Source organism: Papio anubis, chromosome 15, assembly GCF_008728515.1.
Source record: "Papio anubis isolate 15944 chromosome 15, Panubis1.0, whole genome shotgun sequence".
NCBI lineage: Eukaryota > Metazoa > Chordata > Mammalia > Primates > Cercopithecidae > Papio > Papio anubis.
The window spans coordinates 63,426,310-63,444,805 of record NC_044990.1 but is presented as its reverse complement, the minus strand read 5'-3'; positions in this window follow the sequence as shown (position 1 = coordinate 63,444,805).

Below are 18,496 nucleotides of genomic sequence, written 5' to 3'. Positions count from 1 at the left end.
CATGTGCAGAACATGCAGGTTTGTTACATAGGTATACATGTGCCATGGTGGTTTGCTGCACCTGTCAACCTGTCATCTAGGTTTTAAGCCCCACTTGCATTAGGTATTTGTCCTGATGTTCTCCCTCCCCTTGCCCCCAACCCCCAGACAGAGCCCAGTGTGTGATGTTCCCCTTCCTGTGTCCATGTATTCTCATCATTTGATTCCCACTTATGAGTGAGAACACGTGGTGTTTGGTTTTCTATTCCTGAGTTAGTTCGCTGAGAATGATGGCTTTCCAGCTTCATCCGTGTCCAGTGAGTTCACACAAAGGACATGAACTCATTCTTTTGTATAACTGCATAGTATTCCATGGTGGTTATTTGCCTTTGCCACATTTTCTTTATCCAGTCTATCATTGATGGGCATTTGGGATGGTTCCAAGTCTTTGCTGTTGTAAATAGCACTGCAGTAAACATACGCATGAATGTGTCTTTATAGTAGAATAATTTATAATCCTGTGGGTACATAGCCAGTAATGAAATTGCTGGGTCAAACGGTATTTCTGGTTCTAGATCCCTGAGGAATTGCCACACTGTGTTCCACAATGGTTGAACTAATTTACACTCCCATCGATAGAGTACAATCATTCTTATGGCCAGGTGCAGTGGCTTAGGCCTGTAATCCCAGCACTTTGGGAGGCCGAGGTGATGGATCAACTGAGGTCGGGAGTTTCAGACCAGCCTGCCCAACATGGAGAAACCCCATCTCTACTAAAAATACAAAAATCAGTTGTACGTGGTGGCACACATCTGTAATCCCAACTACTCGGGAGACTGAGACAGGAGAATCGCCTGAACCTGGGAGGCAGTGGTTGCAGGAAGCCAAGATCTCTCCACTACACTCCAGCCTGGGTGACAGCAAAACTCTGTCTCAAAAAAAATAAAAGGGTTCCTATTTCTCCACCGTCTCACCAGCATCTGTTGTTTCCTGACTTTTTAATAATTGCCATTCTAACTGGAGTGTAATAGTATGTCATTGTGGTTTTGATTTGCATTTCGTTAATGATCAGTGATGATGATTTTTTTTCAAATGTTTGTTGGCCACATGTCTTCTTTTGAGAAGTGTCTGTTCATTTTTAATGTATTGAAATTATTTTGGAAATGTAAGGAAGAGAATAATCTGTTACCTAATAAATTCAGCAAATTTTTAAAAATGAATTATTAAATTTGGAAAAACATGTAACTAAATCAAAAAATGAAATGTAACTATAAATGACTAACTATGTCAGTTAATGTGTAGTCATAAATGTACAAATAAATCAATTCAACGAAGTGATAGGGAAAAGAGGTGTATAATCCAGGGCATATAATTAATGTGTTTGTTTTCCATACTAAAAAGTATTGAAAGGATAAACCATCATCTTCTATGGTATTGAATACATTGGTTTCTTTCATTTTTGGGAAATTATAAATAAAGCGGCCCCATATATTTTTGTGCAATTTTTAATGGACATAAGAGTTTGCTTAATTTATTTTGGTAAATACCACGGAGCATGACTGATGGCTTGTATGGTAAGAATATATTTTGCTTTGTAAGAAACTGTCAAACTATCTTACAAAATGGCTGTTCTATTTTGCAATCCCACTGATAATGAATGAACATTTCTCTTACTCTACATCCTTGCCAACATTTAATGTTGGATGTTTATGAAATATAAATTGTGAAACTTCTAGATGGTGGGATGTTGAAGCATTTTCAAATGTGCTGAAATTATTTCAGAAATTTAAGGAAGAAATTAAGATATTAGGAACCTTTAATTACCATAACAGCATCTTCATAATGTGGTAAATCATTTAGCAAGGTGGCAACAAAGAGATTTTTTCACATATGTAAACCATTTAATCTTACCAAATCTAAAAAGTAAAATGAAATAATTCTAGAAAGTAATGGTTACAAAGTAAACATCAGGAGAATAAAAATGATCTGTTTATGCTAACTTTTTATTGTAAGGTTAACTACTGCTTGACTAGTGAAACATATCTGTGATAATTTTTTCTTGAATTGGATTTTTATTCTTTATTTTACTTTCACTTTGTTTTTTGTTCTCTGGTTGTGGAATTTACCTTTGTATTATTTCTAATTCTGTTTGCAACTTGACTCAGAAAATAACAATATGTGTGTGTGTGTAAGCGAGTGCACACACACATACAGACATAATTCATCTGCGTTAGTGGTTTTACTATTTATAGCACTAATAGATTATCTAAATGTTTTGTTGCTGTTTGGTTTTGTTTTGTTTTTTACAGGTCCTCGCTCTGTCATGCAGGTTGGAATGCAGTGGTGCCATCTCACTGCAACCTTCACCCCCTGGGTTTAAGCAAATCTCCTACCTCAGCCTCCCAAGTAGCTGAAATTACAAGCATGCACCACCATAGTTAGAATTACAAGCATGCACCACCACAACCGGCTAACTTTTGTACTTTTTTTTAGTAGAGACAGGGTGTATTAGTCAGGGTTCTCTACAGGGATAGAACTAATAGGATCTTTCTTTCTCTCTTTCTCGCTCTCTCTATATATACATATACATACATATATACACATATAGGTATATGTATATATAAAGGGGAGTTCATTAAAGAGTATTAAACTCACACGATCACAAGTTCCCACAATACACCATCTGCAAGCTGAGGAGCAAGGAAGCCAGTCTGAGTCCCAAAGCTGAAGAGCTTGAAGCCTGATGTTTGATGGCAGGAAGGATCCAGCATGGGAGAAAGATGTAGGCTGGGATACTAAGCCAGTCTAATCTCTCCACATTCTTCTGCCTGCTTTTGTGCTGGCAACTGATTATATGATGCCCACCCAGATTAAGGGTGGGTCTGCCTTTCCCAGCCCACTGACTCAAATATTAATTTCCTTTGGCAACACCCTCACAGACATACCCAGGTCTTCTACACAGGTCAAATAGGAGAGTTGAGCAGAGATGTGGTGGGAATCACCACTCCTGCATCTTTCAAGTCCTTGATGGTGGCACTAATTTCCATAATTCCTCCAGAAATGTGATATTATTTTCATTTACTCTTGTTCTAGGTAGAGGCAGTGTTAATGGCTTCCACTTGGCTTTTCCCACCATACTAGTCCTTGCCCTCCCAGTCAGGGAGCCAATGTGGAGGAATGCCACTGCTAGGTATGTCCATGCCAATTATGCATTCTGGCTCTGGGAAAATAACCACAAGATGAGTCTGGGGACTCACTGGACCCACTCTAAGTCTGATCTGAGCTAAAACCCCATTAATTACCTGACCTCCATAATCCCCGAGTTTAACTGGAGGACGACAATGATGTTTTAGGTCCCCTGGAATCAACATCAGCTCAGAGCCAGTGTTGAGTAGTCTCCAAAATGTCTGATCATTTCCCTTTCCTCGGTGCACGGTTACCTTGGTAAAAGGCTGGAAGTCTCCTTGGGGAAGAATGGGAGAAATATTAACAGCCAAAATTGTAAGTAGTGTAGTGGGGTTCTTCACCAAGGGGAACCAGCCTCCTCTTCATTCAAGAGATTCTGGGTCTGTAAACAGGCTCAAGCCGGAAAATTGATTGAAGGGCCGTGATTATCTGTTTTTATAATTCAAATTAGTCTTTTGTCCCTTTGACTTGGAAGTGTTCTGCCTATATAAATTAAGTATGAATGTAGTAGGCTTCATATCAATTTCATTTCTAGAGACATCAAGATTATCTAGCCAATGCCAGAGCTCTATATGAGTTAGACACTTTTGATTGCTACTTTGCCTCTGCTGTCCATTACAGTGGCTATGCCAACCTTGCCTTTGATAGTTGAGTGCTGCCACTTGGCCCCTGCCATCTCAGTACCCAATTATTCCCATTGTATTCAAATTTTGTAGTTAAGTGACTGTAGTTCCCACTGTTAGATCTGACATACAGAGAAGAGCAATTACAGGGCTCTTCAAAGTTGCAGGTGCTACCCTCACAAATGTATTTTGCAAAGCCTTGGTCAAGGGTGTATTTTATGGACACTTCGAGCTGGTATGAGTCAGTCTAAAGTGACTAATCCACTACACCATCCCAATCTCCCTAAGCCTTTGGATCCCTTCCTCTACATTAAACCAAGGGAGATTAGGCATTTCCAACTCACTGACAGTGGGCCATCTTCTAATCTATGTTTCAACTAACAAAGTGAATAAACTATTAGAACCTTTTTTAACTCTCTATGCTGCAAAATTAACTGTTTCTTCCAGAAAAAAAAAAAAAAACCAAAGGTACATCAGAGTTTATAAGCTCAGTGTCCCCAGCTTCATCAGAGTCCTCCCACATGTACCCATTCCAAGTTGCAGGGTCCCATTCTTTTCTGACCAGTGCCCTCATTTTAACAGGAGATTCCTGGTGAGGCTGTGCATGTACCTTTCATTACAGGTCAGTCACTGGCATGAGAGATTGTTTGTTTTTCTATAATTTCAACTCTTTGTCTACAGGAAATAAGACTCTCACTCAGGGCAATCTTAGCAGATTTGAGGCTCAGTACCTGCTTCTGAAGCCAGGAGTTAGAATGCCTGAGTTCATCATTTTCCTTCATCACTTTGTCCAGTAAACTTAGGAGCAACCAACTAAGTTCATAATGTTCCTTGGTTCTCCACATATGGTCAAAGGTACTATGTGTAGAGTTACTAAACTCCTTGCCTCTCATGAGTGGTGAGATGCACTTATTTTGCATAACTCTCTAACAGTTCATGCTAAGGACTATCAGTGTTCTCCAGACTACTAGAAGTAGAGTCCTTAGCATTTTGTGGTCTGATCATATTAAGCAGCCAACTCCATAGATTCCAAAACCAATAAAAGAACTCCATTCTTAATATTCTGTTCCTCTAGAACCACTCCTGGTACCAAAATCTGTATTTGTCAGGGTTCTCGAGAGGGACAGAACGAATTGGATCTGTATATATAAATAAATGGGAGTTCATTAAGGAGTATTAAATTCACATGATAACGAGGTCCCACATTAGGCCATTTGTAAGCTGAGGAGCAAGGAAGCCAGTCTGGGTCCCAAAGTTGAAGAGGCTGAAGCCCGATGTTTGAGGGCAGGAAGCATTCAGCATGGGAGAAAGATGTAGGCTGCGAGGCTAAGCCAGTGTAATCTCTCCACCTTCTTCTGCCTGCTTTTGTGCTGGCAGCTGATTAGATGGTGCCTGCCCAGATTAAGGGTGGGTCTGCCTTTCCCAGCCCACTGACTCAAATGTTAGTCTCCTTTGGCAACACCCTCACAGACACCCAGGATCAATACTTTATATCCTTCAATCCAATCAAGTTGACACTCAGTATTAACCATCACATAGGGTTTCACCATGTTGGCCAGGCTGGTCTGGAAATCCTGACCTCAAGTGATCCACCCACCTTGATATCCCAAGGTTCTGAGATGACAGGCATGAGTTCCCATGTCTGGCCAGATTATCTAAATTTTCAGTATTAACATGAGGGATGTGGTATTCAATTTAGGATTTCTGTACTATATTGGACTCATAGATAAAATGACCAAGAAATACATGTTTGTAGTTAAAGAATGAAATAATTCAGCTCTTAATCTTTTGGGTTTTCTTCATGAGAACTGTAATCTAGAATAAATCACTTAACTTCTTTTCAGTAACCATGTATGAAATGAAAATAAAAAACATATTTGTACAAACAATGGGGTTGTAATGCAAAAATGGAATCGCATACTCTATTATGCTTTGAAAATAAGACTTGTATCATTGCATGTTTACATTTATTTTAAATTATGCTTTTTAAAAAATGCAACCCTATGGATATGTCATCTATTAATATATTAATATTATACATCACGCTCAGCAACTTGAAAGTTTCATGTGATACATTTTATTATGTGAATTTTATGTTTGAAGATACATTGTTAATAGGCATAAACTATTTTACTAACTTTTCCTTTTTGAAAAATAAAGATACTCATCAAATACATAACTGGCCATGCTGGCTTATGCCTGCGATCCCAGCTACTCGGAAGGCTGAGACTGGAGAATCACTTGAACCTGGGAGAGGGAGGTTGGAGAGAGCTGAGACTGTGCCATTGCACTCCATCCTGGGCGACAGAATCAGACTCCGTATCAAACAAAACAAAATAAAACAAAAAACAAGAACATAACAAAGTAAATATAAATCTTAAATAACTTAGTGATCTTGCTCTGCTGAAAAAAGACACATACTTCAACCAGAACCAAAATAATTTTTATATATTACTAGTAAATGGTATAGTACCCATGGGATACTGACTTTAAAATAAATGTCAGGCCGGGCGCGGTGGCTCAAGCCTGTAATCCCAGCACTTTGGGAGGCCGAGATGGGCGGATCACGAGGTCAGGAGATCGAGACCATCCTGGCTAACACGGTGAAACCCCGTCTCTACTAAGAAATACAAAAAATAGCCGGGCGAGGTGGCAGCGCCTGTAGTCCCAGCTACTCGGGAGGCTGAGGCCGGAGAATGGCGTGAACCCGGGAGGCGGAGCTTGCAGTGAGCTGAGATCCGGCCACTGCACTCCAGCCTGGGCGACAGCGCGAGACTCTGTCTCAAAAAAAAAAAAATAAATAAATAAATAAATAAATAAATAAATAAATAAATAAATGTCATAACAGAATCTTTTTTGTTATTCCGTTCATGAATTGGATAAAATAATGAAAGATAGAAGCACACCATTAAACTTTTATCAAGGGTCTGCTGAAAATTGTAAAGTAGTCCAGGATATCCATAGTGTGTAAACATATCTATTTTCACAAGGGTTGTCCTCTGTCCATTTTCAAAGACTTTCAAGTCAGGTACAATAGTGGACATTATTTTAAGATTAAAGAAAAGAGTAAATCGATGAACATCAATGAAGGCGGAGGCTGGAAGAATGTGATTTGAGGCTAAGTCATTTAAATACATGAATTAAAAATTGTATCTGGAATACTATATGTTATATATAGTATACGTGCTATGTTTAATAAACCTTGAGATGTTTATATTATTCTATTTTATAATTGAGGGACTACAGTTTTAAGGAGTTCACATTTTCTATTCATATTCTAACATATCTGCAGTCTAAACTGTAACTCTCATTGCTTTAGAATTGTGGTTTTGCATTCCAGAATTAAAATATTCCTAATGGATATATCATCCATTTCATTGTGAGTAAATCAAGCTCACTAACAGAGATGGAACTGGAACTGTTTTACAAAATTAACCGTTAAAAATGTACTTGTTATGTGTGTTCTTCATTAGTTTTATTTTTCTCTCTTTCTTTTGGCTTCACATAGATAAATATGATATTGAATAGGTAGGGTGAGTGGTAAGTCGGAGGAGTAAGGGAAATGCTGGGCTGTCCACTAGTAAATTACTATCATAATGAAGGCTGATATTTCTTTCTGGGCTTGTCTGATACATGACAAGCAACTATATTCTAAAATTGGCTTTGTCAATTCATCCTAACCTAAAAACAAAACATTTACTGCAGTATCTAGGTCTGTACATTTTCATATAGTGTAGCAACTGAAAAATTCCAGTTGTTGGATGATTTTTGATGACTGGGTTATTCTTCATTTCAGCTATTTAGGTCTGCTTAAAGTAACAAGGAATAGAATAAAAAACATGGGAAGATTGTTAGTTTACATTTTCATCTGAACAATTATCAAATGTGAGTATTTTGATAACATTTACCTGTAGCAAAAATAATGACTTATATGTGTTAAGTGTTTGGGTTCATCAAAATAACTTATTTATATGTAAGCAGGAAAAACCAATGTTTATTTAATGTGACTTGAAGGATTCTAAGAATGAACCTCTGTGAAAATATTACTCAGTTTCCTCTGACACATAGGCAAAAGTTTGATTTTCAGTAGAAATCAGAATATATTTTTATATTTATTTTAACCACATTTTCTAATAATCTTCTTTTAAAATATAACTGTCTTCTAGTGAAGTAACATATTAACTTCATGACAATTAAAATGATCACACTGGTGCCCATTATTTATTAAGATAATATAATTTTGTCATACATGTATTATGAGTAATCATGTAGCTTAAATGTTTGTTGACCAGCTCCCGAGATCTTGAGGAGGGCTAGAGAACTGGGCTTGGACACTTCCTAGCCAAAAAAAGTGACCACAGTCAAGTACAGGAGTGTTGAGTGAAGATCTCGCTGCTCCTGTCAACAGGCATAGACACTGTGGGTTACCTTCACCATACTCTTGACCCACAGTTCTTCTAGGGTTACTCTTGCCACCATTATTCTATGAACTGGAGATGGATCCTACTGATTCCCCACCATAAATAAAGGCATGGCCATTTATTTTATTTGATTCCGATTCAATGTCTGAGACAAGTGCATGAGATTAGTGGATTCTAGTTTCCAAGCAAACACACTAACAGCAAGAGAGACTTGGGAAGCAAGAATCCAAAAATTTCAAATTCTGTTGTTGGAAGTAGACATTTTGTTATAGTGGAAAAACTGCATGTTATATTAATTTAATGAGAAGCAAAAAAATAATAGTAAGATGGTTTCAACATCACCAACTTTGTGCAATATTAGTATAATTATTTGTTCTTTTATTTATACTTCTAAAATCATGCATTTTTTCTAACATAATGTAATTTTATTTTGTACAATCAAATACATGTTAATCTTCCAATCAAAATGGTTAAAGCAAATTACTATGAATTACCGAAACCAATGTAAGACCATGATCATCCAGTCATGCCTATTCAAATCTTGCTTTTGTTAAAATGTTATCTTGATATTACCAACAACATGCACCCTTTATTGAATAAAAAAGAAAATGAAGTGTACAGAAGAGGGAAAGTATTTGCTTAATCTAACCACACATATGACAGAGCAAGAAAGGAAATACGGGTTATTGCTCATAAGTCTTCATTTTTTAATTGTCAATAGATCATGGTTGGTTTTTATTACTACTTTTGTTTGCCAATCACAACGCAAGTCCTGTACCACAGCCAACAACTCAGCTGTTAAGTTTTAGCCCTGTGAGGTAATGTATCTATCTATAGATATTCATTGATTTTTGTCAGCTTTATTGACACATAATTAACAAATATAGATTGTATACATTAAAGATGTACAACTGATGTTTTGATATATTTATATACAGTAAAATAATCACCATATTGAAATTAATATATCTATCTCTTCACATGATTACTTTGTGGTGAGAACTCTTAAGATTTACCTGCTTAGCAAATTTTAGGCATACAGTGTACAATAATGTTAGTTAAAACCACATTGATATACATTAGATCTTCAGAACTCATTCCTCTTGCGTAACTGAAATTGTGTACCCTGTGATAAACATCTCCCATCTCTCCCTACCCCTAGCCACTGAAAACCACCATTTTACTCTATGCTGCTGTGAGTTTGACGATTGTAGAGTCCACATGTAAGTGAGATCACACAGTATTTTTCTTTCTGTGTGTCTGGCTTATTTCACCTCGCATAACTTCCTCCAGATTTACCTATGTTGTCACAAAAGGAAGGATTTCCTTCTTTGTTAAGGCTACATATTATTTTGTTACATATCTGATATAGCAAGAATTTTTTAATCCATTTGTCAACAGATATTTAGGTTGTTTCCATATCTTAGCTATTGTCAATGGTGGGGCAATTAGCATGGGGATATAAATATCTCTCTGAGGCACTGATTTTAATTCCTTTGTCTGCATAACCAGAAATAGGTTTGCTGAATCATATGATATTTCTATTTTTAATTTCTTGAGAAACCTCCATACTATTTCTGTAATGGCTATACTAACTTACTTTCCCACCAACAGTGCACAAGCATTTTTTTTTAGCCACATCCTTGTCAACACTTATCTTTTGTCTTTTTGATAATAGACATTCCAACAGGTGTCAGCTGACAATCTCATTGTGGTTTCTTCACTCTTAAGGAATCTGAATTTTTCTTGCCTCTAACTGTGTAAGGTGGTTGTGTTTTTTTAAAGCTGTACCATTTCACTTAGCATCAGAAATATAAACCTAGCATCTTAATGTAAACTCTCTAAGAAACAGACCCAGCCTCTATAATTCAAGTAAAAGTAGTAGATTTGGAAAATGAAATGCTTAAGGAAGTAGGGAATTGATAGTAGAATAAACGCCTATTAATGACTATAGTATTAAGACAGCTGCCCTAAAGTGCTACTCAGGCTTAATCCACTGGAGAAACACTGGGAAAGGATGCAAACGCACACTTCTATCAGACCTATTCATGGGATCAAGTATCTGTGGTTTTTATACCCTAACTCCTAAGCGTCATTGATGAGGGCTGCTCCTGGGTGCTGTATTTCCCTGCATATCCTGCCTGCTGCCAAACCTATGTAGGAAACTGATCTTTCCGAAATCCAAGGGAAAGGAGTTTTCAGCTTCAGGGATGAAGATACTGTTGAAAATCACCCAGAGAATATGAAAGGTCTAGGGAAAATGGGCCAGGCATTGCCAGGGTGAGCTACATTTTGGGATTCTCTTGGGCTTAAATTATTTTTCTGCTCCTTGTATATTCAGTGGTAACAAATACTACAGATTACATCACTGATGACTTCACAAACACAGGACATTCATACTGTCACTCAAACTGCTACAACTGCAGCTACAGGAACTGGATGCAGCTGCCACTGTCCCCTTGTCTTCCTTGACTTCTCACATGATTAAATTTTAATTTAAGTCTATGGTAGGTGCGTTTGATTGGTGAAGCCTATATCAAGGATTTTAATGTGTATTAAAGGGCTTAAAAGATAAATATCAGTAGTTTTCACAGTTTAAAATAATACGAAGCTGTCTCTGATTACAATTCAGTGATTCTCAAAAAGAGGGAAGGAAATTGTATTGCAGAGAAACTTAAGTGAATGAAAATTCAAGTACAATCATCTTATATAAATAGTTTTTATTTCTTTCTCTCAGGATAACTTTCACAGAGGTAATGGAATTTTTATTAGAAGAAAGAAATCTAAGCAATGTACAGCAGTCTGAAGGTTAACTATGTAGTGAGGAATAAGCAATGGGCATTCCAAATATCGATTTTCTGTTTCTAAAACTATTACTTGGTCAGGTGGTTAAGTAGATTATCTTATTGGCAACCATCTGCACTTCTCCCTGGATTACACCTTTTGCCATAACTTGAAGGGCCTTTCAAACGTGAACAGTGTGCAGTTTTCTGTTTCTTCACATTAGCCTCAGCCATACAATATGCTTTGGCCAACAGAATGAAGCAAAAGTGATGATGGGCCAGATCGAAGCATATGCTTCAAGAGTCCCTACATATTTTCATCTGTGCATAAGCTCCTCTGAAATTGCCTGGAGAGTGAGAACATTCCTAGCAAGTTCATGGGACTGAGGTGTGGATTAGGGGCCCTTGAAGCAGAGCCGCCCACAGCTGAGCTCAAGCTAGATAAATGAACCATAGCTAGACACAAACAAATATGAACCCAATTCATACCAGCAGAGATGCACATTATCACAAAATTTAGGTCAACTGACCTCAGTCTGACTCAAGATGTAAAACGTGATTATTGTATGTTCCTTATATTTCTGTGGGTTATTTTCTGCACCGAACTTTTGTTTCTATAGCTAATACATCATCCTACCAAGAAAGGGAATATGAAATCTACAATTCTTCTTAGGAATTCCATTGTACATGTTCCATTCCTCTTTACTCTGCTGTGTGGTCTTTTTATTAAGCCAAACTTGTATATACCTCAGATGGTTAAGGGAGTGTTGTTTCCAAGCATCTTGAATATGTGAACAGTGATAAGTCAATAAACAAACAGGTATGTCAATATATTGGCAACTTAAAAGAAACACATAGTTTCTTCTTCAGTATGCAATATAGTTTGACTGTGTCCCCACCCAAATCTCATCTTGAATTGTAGCTTCCATAATCCCCACATGTTGTGGGAGGGACCTGGTAGGAGGTAATTAAATCATGGGGGCAGGTTTTTCCTATGCTGCTCTCATGATAATGAATAAGTCTCACGATATTTGATGGGTTTATAAAGGGGGGTTTCCCTGCACTCGCTCTCTTGCCTGCCACCATGTAAGATGTGACTTTGCTCCTCATTCACCTTCTGCCATGATTGTGAGGCCTCGCCAGCCATGTGAAACTGTAAGTCAAATAAACCTCTTTCCTTTCTTTTTTTTTTTTTTTTTTGAGACGGAGTCTCGCTCTGTTGCCCAGGCTGGAGTGCAGTGGCTGGATCTCGGCTCACTGCAAGCTCCGCCTCCCGGGTTTACGTCATTCTCCTGCCTCAGCCTCCCGAGTAGCTGGGACTACAGGCGCCCACCACCTCGCCCGGCTAGTTTTTTTGTATTTTTTAGTAGAGACGGGGTTTCACCATGTTAGCCACGATGGTCTCGATCTCCTGACCTCGTGAACCACCCGTCTCGGCCTCCCAAAGTGCTGGGATTACAGGCTTGAGCCACCACGCCCGGCCACCTCTTTCCTTTCTAAACTGCCCAGCCTCAGGTATCTTTTTATTAGCAGCGTGAGAACAGACAGGTACAGTATGTGAAAAAATAAAAATGGAAAAACATTTTAAAGAAATTTTTTTTTATAAATAAAGAAAACCTTCATTTACCTCATAAACCAGGTGATTTTTTTGTCTGCTGATTTTGCAAAAATTATCTTCAATAAAAAGAAATGAATTTGATTAATGTAGTAAAATTAAATCTTTTCTCTGTTCTAGTCCATGGTTTTGTCTTTTGAGACAAAAATAATTTTTTAAAAAAATTATATTTGTTTATGTTTCTTGAGTTCCAGAATAAAGTCAGGCAAAACAATCGATAGTATTTAAATCATTGTAATATTGCTCTTTAATATTATATACCTTAAAAAGTGGATTTAACACCAGGCTGAGTACAGAGTAGTTACACATAAATGTAACAAATTAGAAGAAAAGAAAAGAGAGAAATACGAAATCAGAAAGAAGTACAAATTGACCAAAGAGGGAAAATGTTGGGACTCAAAATACTCAAAGGAGAAAATGGAAGGTTGATTGAGATGAGGGGGAAAAAAAGAGACTACTGTAGAGCAATCTATCATTGAAGAGGTAGAACATCTTTGAGAACCAGAAGGAAAAGGTTCTTAGGCAATTGCACAGCATTTGACTGAGAAATCTATCACTTCCATCTCTCTTCATTTTTATCTTGATTCAGTAGGATTTTGAAGTTTATTGTGAGGTACACAAGTTTTCTTCTTAATAACATCAATTTTCTTGTAAGTTCCTAAACAATATTTATATCTGTGCCATTCTTATATGTCCAACCTACTTTAAAAGTATATTGTTTAACACATTGTTCAAACATACTCTTCATACTCTAATTTTACTATAAACTTCTTATTTAAAAACCCTGGTATTGCTTTGTTGTTTTTTGTGCTTTTTGTTACCCTTTGTAAAGGAGTAGTAGGACATATTTTTGTAAACTTACTACTCTTTTTATGTGAGGTGGTGACCCCAAAATGTACTCTTCTGAAATATTTAACACCCATTACCCACTATGTGACCTCACTGTCTCTCACAGCATTGAAAGCTGACTCTAATGTCCTATAATCTAGAATTGTAATAATGATTCATTTTTTGCATTCAGTACTTCCTCATGCTTCTACTCAGTTCTTTTTCTTTCTCTAAAGTCAACATTATAAAGTTTCATTTGTTTACAAAAGTGCCCCAAACTACAATCATCTTGTTTGTTCTCAGCTGATTGTCTCATTTTCTATTTTAAAACTGGAAAACCAAAGTGAACTTGTTCTTCACCTACAAAAATCTTCACATCCCCACCCATCCTCCCCTCATGTCCATGTGGAAGAGGCTGGTGTCTGCTCTCACACTCAATATCACATTTCCTGTGTTCTCTATCACCTGCATGCCTCCCACACCTGTGGGATGTTGTACCATTGAATATGTACTCACGATGATTCTTTAGCCACTAATTTTCGCTGGCTCTTTGACCTCAGTATTTAAGATGTATGCTCCTCCCATCCTAAGATATGAAATGAAACACAAGGTATGAAACAAAACACAGGCATTTTCTCCACTGTTTCTGTCCCATACTTTTGATCTTTTCGCAGCCAGATGTCTTGAAAAGAGAGTTTGAGGCACACTATCTTTACTTCCATTGATACAGGAGAGGGGTAGGGAAGGGCTGGGTAGAGAAGGGCAGGTACCTGGCTAGGGCTCCACTCCAGGACCCGTGCCCATGGACCTAGGTGAAGACAGACATTTGTTTTCTTGCACAAATGTTGCATTTCCCAAGACCACCCTGGCCCGCCACGACCCCTTCCTGTGCCTATAAAAACCTCAGCATCCTAGTGGATACACACAAGTGGCTGAACGTCAAGAGGAACACACTGGCCTAAGAGCACATCAATAGGGATCAGCAGGCTGGCAGGCCGTCGATCAGTGGAAAGATGTAGTTTGGCCGGGGCAGTTAGAGGAGAGCCCAGCCGCTGAGAATCCCAACTACGGAAGAAAACCACCTTTCCACTCCATCTCCCTTCTGACTCCCACATCTGCTGAGAGCTACTTCTACTCAATAAAACCTTACACTCATTCTCCAAGCCCACAGGTGATCCAATTCTTCTGGTACACCAAGGCAAGAAACCCCGGGACACAGAAAGCCCTCTGTCCTTGTGATAAGGCAGGGGTCTAACTGAGCTAACACAAGCCACCTACAGACAGCTAATCTAAACGAGCAACCTGTAACACATGCCCACTGGGGGTTCAGAAGCTGTAAACACTCACCCCTAGACACTGCTATGGGGTCAGAGCCTCACAGCCTGACCATCTGCATGCTTACCTTAGGGGCTTAACCAATGGGGCGTCTAAGAAGTGAGCTACACCCCCATCTCACGCCCTGCGAGGGAGATAAGGGAACTTTTCCCGTTTCACCATGGCACTCGTACCTCAGCTCCTTGCGGTTAGCTCTAAGCCTCCACTAAGCCCTAGATACTGAACTATCTCTCCATCTTGAGGTTGAAACTTTAATCGAAATTCTATTTGTGACAGCCCACTGGCAAATCCACAGGATGCTCAACTTCAAAATATAGAACATCAGCCTGTATTAATCAATCATCATGTTGGTTCTTCTATAATTACTAGTTTAGTAATGACATTTCAATTCTATAAATTATACAGGTTGCAATCTTAAGACTCATTACAAAGACCTTTCTGCAATGTAATTTCTTCTGTTGAAATACTTTATCATTCTTACACGTTTTGTCATTTCTCAGCTCTGTTTCCACAACTCCACTATAGGCCTTAAAAACCACATTCTTAAGTAGTCACTCCTCTCCTTGTTTTGTGTTTCACCCCCCTCACTCCCAGCCACAAATCATTCCTCTCATGCAATTTGAGTTCCTAAATTACAAATCTGATCAGGGAATTCCCCAAGCATCAATTCTTCAATGACAACAAAGTTCAAGTATAAGCCAGTACCTCTTCAGCATGTCACTCAAGCTGCATAGGAGGGATACAGCTCACACACAGCATCATGGTCTCCACCCACTCTACTTGCCCACTCATTCTTCTCTCCCTTCTCAATTGTTTCATTCCTCCCTCTTGGAATCTTTAACATAAATGGCATTGCTCAGAGAGAATTTTTGGACCACTTTCTTTTATTTTATGCTCCCTTAACATCCTGAACTTCTTTAACACAGTCAAACCATAATATTAATTTTTACATTAATATTAATTTTATATGTATTTTTCATTAACCTTGCCTGAAATATTTACACTCAATAGTTGAGGCCAATTTGTTCTTTATTCATTATTTATACTCCAGCACCTAACAAATTATCTTAACTTGTTGAGTAAAGGAGGTTAACTCTATCCAAGGAGCACTGACAAAGCCTTCCATAGAATTAGAAAGGTAAAGATATGACATAATTTGTGCTACAGAAATTTTTCTCGCTCCAATGCACAGTAATAGTGAAATATTGAGGCTGGTGGATATTTTGTGAGACAGAGAGGTTATCTAGATAATATGGTGTCTGAGACCAGAGAAGTGACAGAGAAATAGAAAAGATTAGACAGATCCCATAAAATGTAAGTGGTAAGATTAGTAAGACTTGACAAGAGCTGATACATGGAATGGGAAAGAGGGAGATGGACAGCTTGAAAAAAATCGAGTTTACCAATTGATACAATCAGTTGGACGGCGATGTTGGAGAACAGAGGAGAAAAGCTAGTTTGGATAATGCAGATGTTTTCTCTCGCATATGGCAAGTATTCTACTGAGTAGAATTCATGTTAAAGCAAGTGTTCTAATGTTGTTTTATTCTTTAAATTAATTAAATATCCAACATAGTATTAGGATTATGTACAGTAAAAAAGATATGTCTCACTAATTAAGACAGATTTTCAAAGCAACTTTTATTCTATTTTAGATTTATTAAACACTAATAGTCTCTCAAAGAAAGCTTCATTAAATGTGTCTGAGATGATTCTAAGAAAAGTTATAATTCAAAGGGTAACTCTCCATGATCTTGAATTTTACTTTTCCTACACAAATATGATTTGCAATAATAAAAACATTTTGCCACTATTAACATTTTTATAAAGATATGTTTTACAGTGCCCCAAGATGTTTCTAAATATTCTGTATTCATGTCTTTTTATCATTTCTTTTTGCCCATTTAGAAGTGTAAACTTGGTTCAAATAGTGAGTCTGTGCTGCCACCTGCTGGAAAGTGTGAGAAAATTATCTGTTTTAATGGAATAGCACTGATGTACGCTGCATTAAATAGAAAACAATTCAGGTAATGTTCAGGATATTTTTTTCCTAATAAAAGAGTATCAAAATGGGCCCGGCGCGTTGACTCACACCTGTAATTCCAGCACTTTGGGAGGCCGAGGTGGGCGGATCACCTGAGGTCAGGAGTTCAAGACCAGCCTGTCCAACATGGAGAAGCCCAGTCTCTACTACAAATACAAAATTAGCCGGGCAGGGTGGCGCATGCCTGTAATCCCAGCTACTCAGCAGGCTGAGGCAGGAGAATTGCTTGAACCCAGGAGGCAGAGGTTGCCGTGAGCCCAGATCTTGCCATTGCACTCCACCATGGGCAACAAGAGTGAAATTCTCTCTCAAAAAAAAAAAAAAAAAAGAAAGAAAAGAAAAGAAAAGAAAAAAATATATATCAAAGTGAGGTGTGTTGACTTTTAATCTTGAAGGTTTCACTATACTACTACAGTTTTTTGAAGCTCAGGTTACATTGGAAACCTCTATTTTTAAAATAAAACTGTAATTCAATTTTTAAGAATTAACAATAAACTACATAAAATATAGAGATAAAAATATAAATTCAACTAGAATTTTACATTATGTCAAAACTATTTATCAATAATTTGCTTGACAGTTCAAAAAATGGTTAATATATAGTTTTTACTTAGGGACGATAACAAAAGGAAACACTGAATTGATCTGCAGACCTCAGTGTAATATGGTCCCGTAGAAGTGCTCTTTAAGTGGATTCAAAAACACCTGCATTAGAGTCAGCTGAAACTACCGAGCGAATATTGAATCAGAATCTCTATGGAGGCCGGTGACAGTCAGTTTGAGAAGCACTCTTGAGTAACATATCATGATATGTTGCATGCTATATCACATATGTCATGCGGGATAGGAGGAGGGTGCAGGGAATAGGGTGTGAATTGTCACTAAAATCCTGATGGTTCCTCCCCTCCCCTCCCCTCCCCTCCCCTCTCCTTTCTTTTCGAGACAGAGTCTCACTCTGTCCCCCAGGCTGGAGTGCAGTTGTGCAATCTCAGCTCACTGCAACCTCTGCCTTCCTGGTTCAGGCGATTCTCCTGCCTCAGCCTCCCCCAGTAGCAAGTGCTGGGATTACAGGCGTGAGTCACCGTGCCCAGCCCATCACGGCCTTTAAAAGATGTGAGGATGTGGGGCTCCTTTCTGTAATGAAAGGTTCAGAGTTGTTTTATTTCTTTTCTTTTTTTTTTTTTTTTTTTTGAGGCTGAGTCTTGCTCTGTCGCCAGGCTGGAGTAGAGTGGCACGATCTTGGCTCACTGCAGCCACCTCTCGGGTTCAAGTGATTCTCCTGCCTCAGCCTCCCGAGTATCTGGGACTACAGGCGCCCGCCACCACATCTAGCTAATTTTTGTATTTTGTTTTGTTTTTGTTTTTGTTTTGTTTTGTGTTTCATATGGAGTCTCACTCTATCGCCCAGGCTGGAGTGCAGTGGCGCGATCTTGGCTCACTGCAAGCTCCGCCTCCCGGGTTCACGCCATTCTCCTGCCTCAGCCTCCCGAGTAGCTGGGACTACAGGTGCCCGCCGCCACGCCCGGCTAGTTTTTTGTATTTTTAGTAGAAACGGGGTTTCACCGTGTTAGCGAAGATGGTCTCGATCTCCTGATGTCGTGATCCACCCACCTCGGCCTCCCAAAGTGCTGGGATTACATTCGTGAGCCACCACGCCCAGCAAATGTTGTATTTTTAGTAGA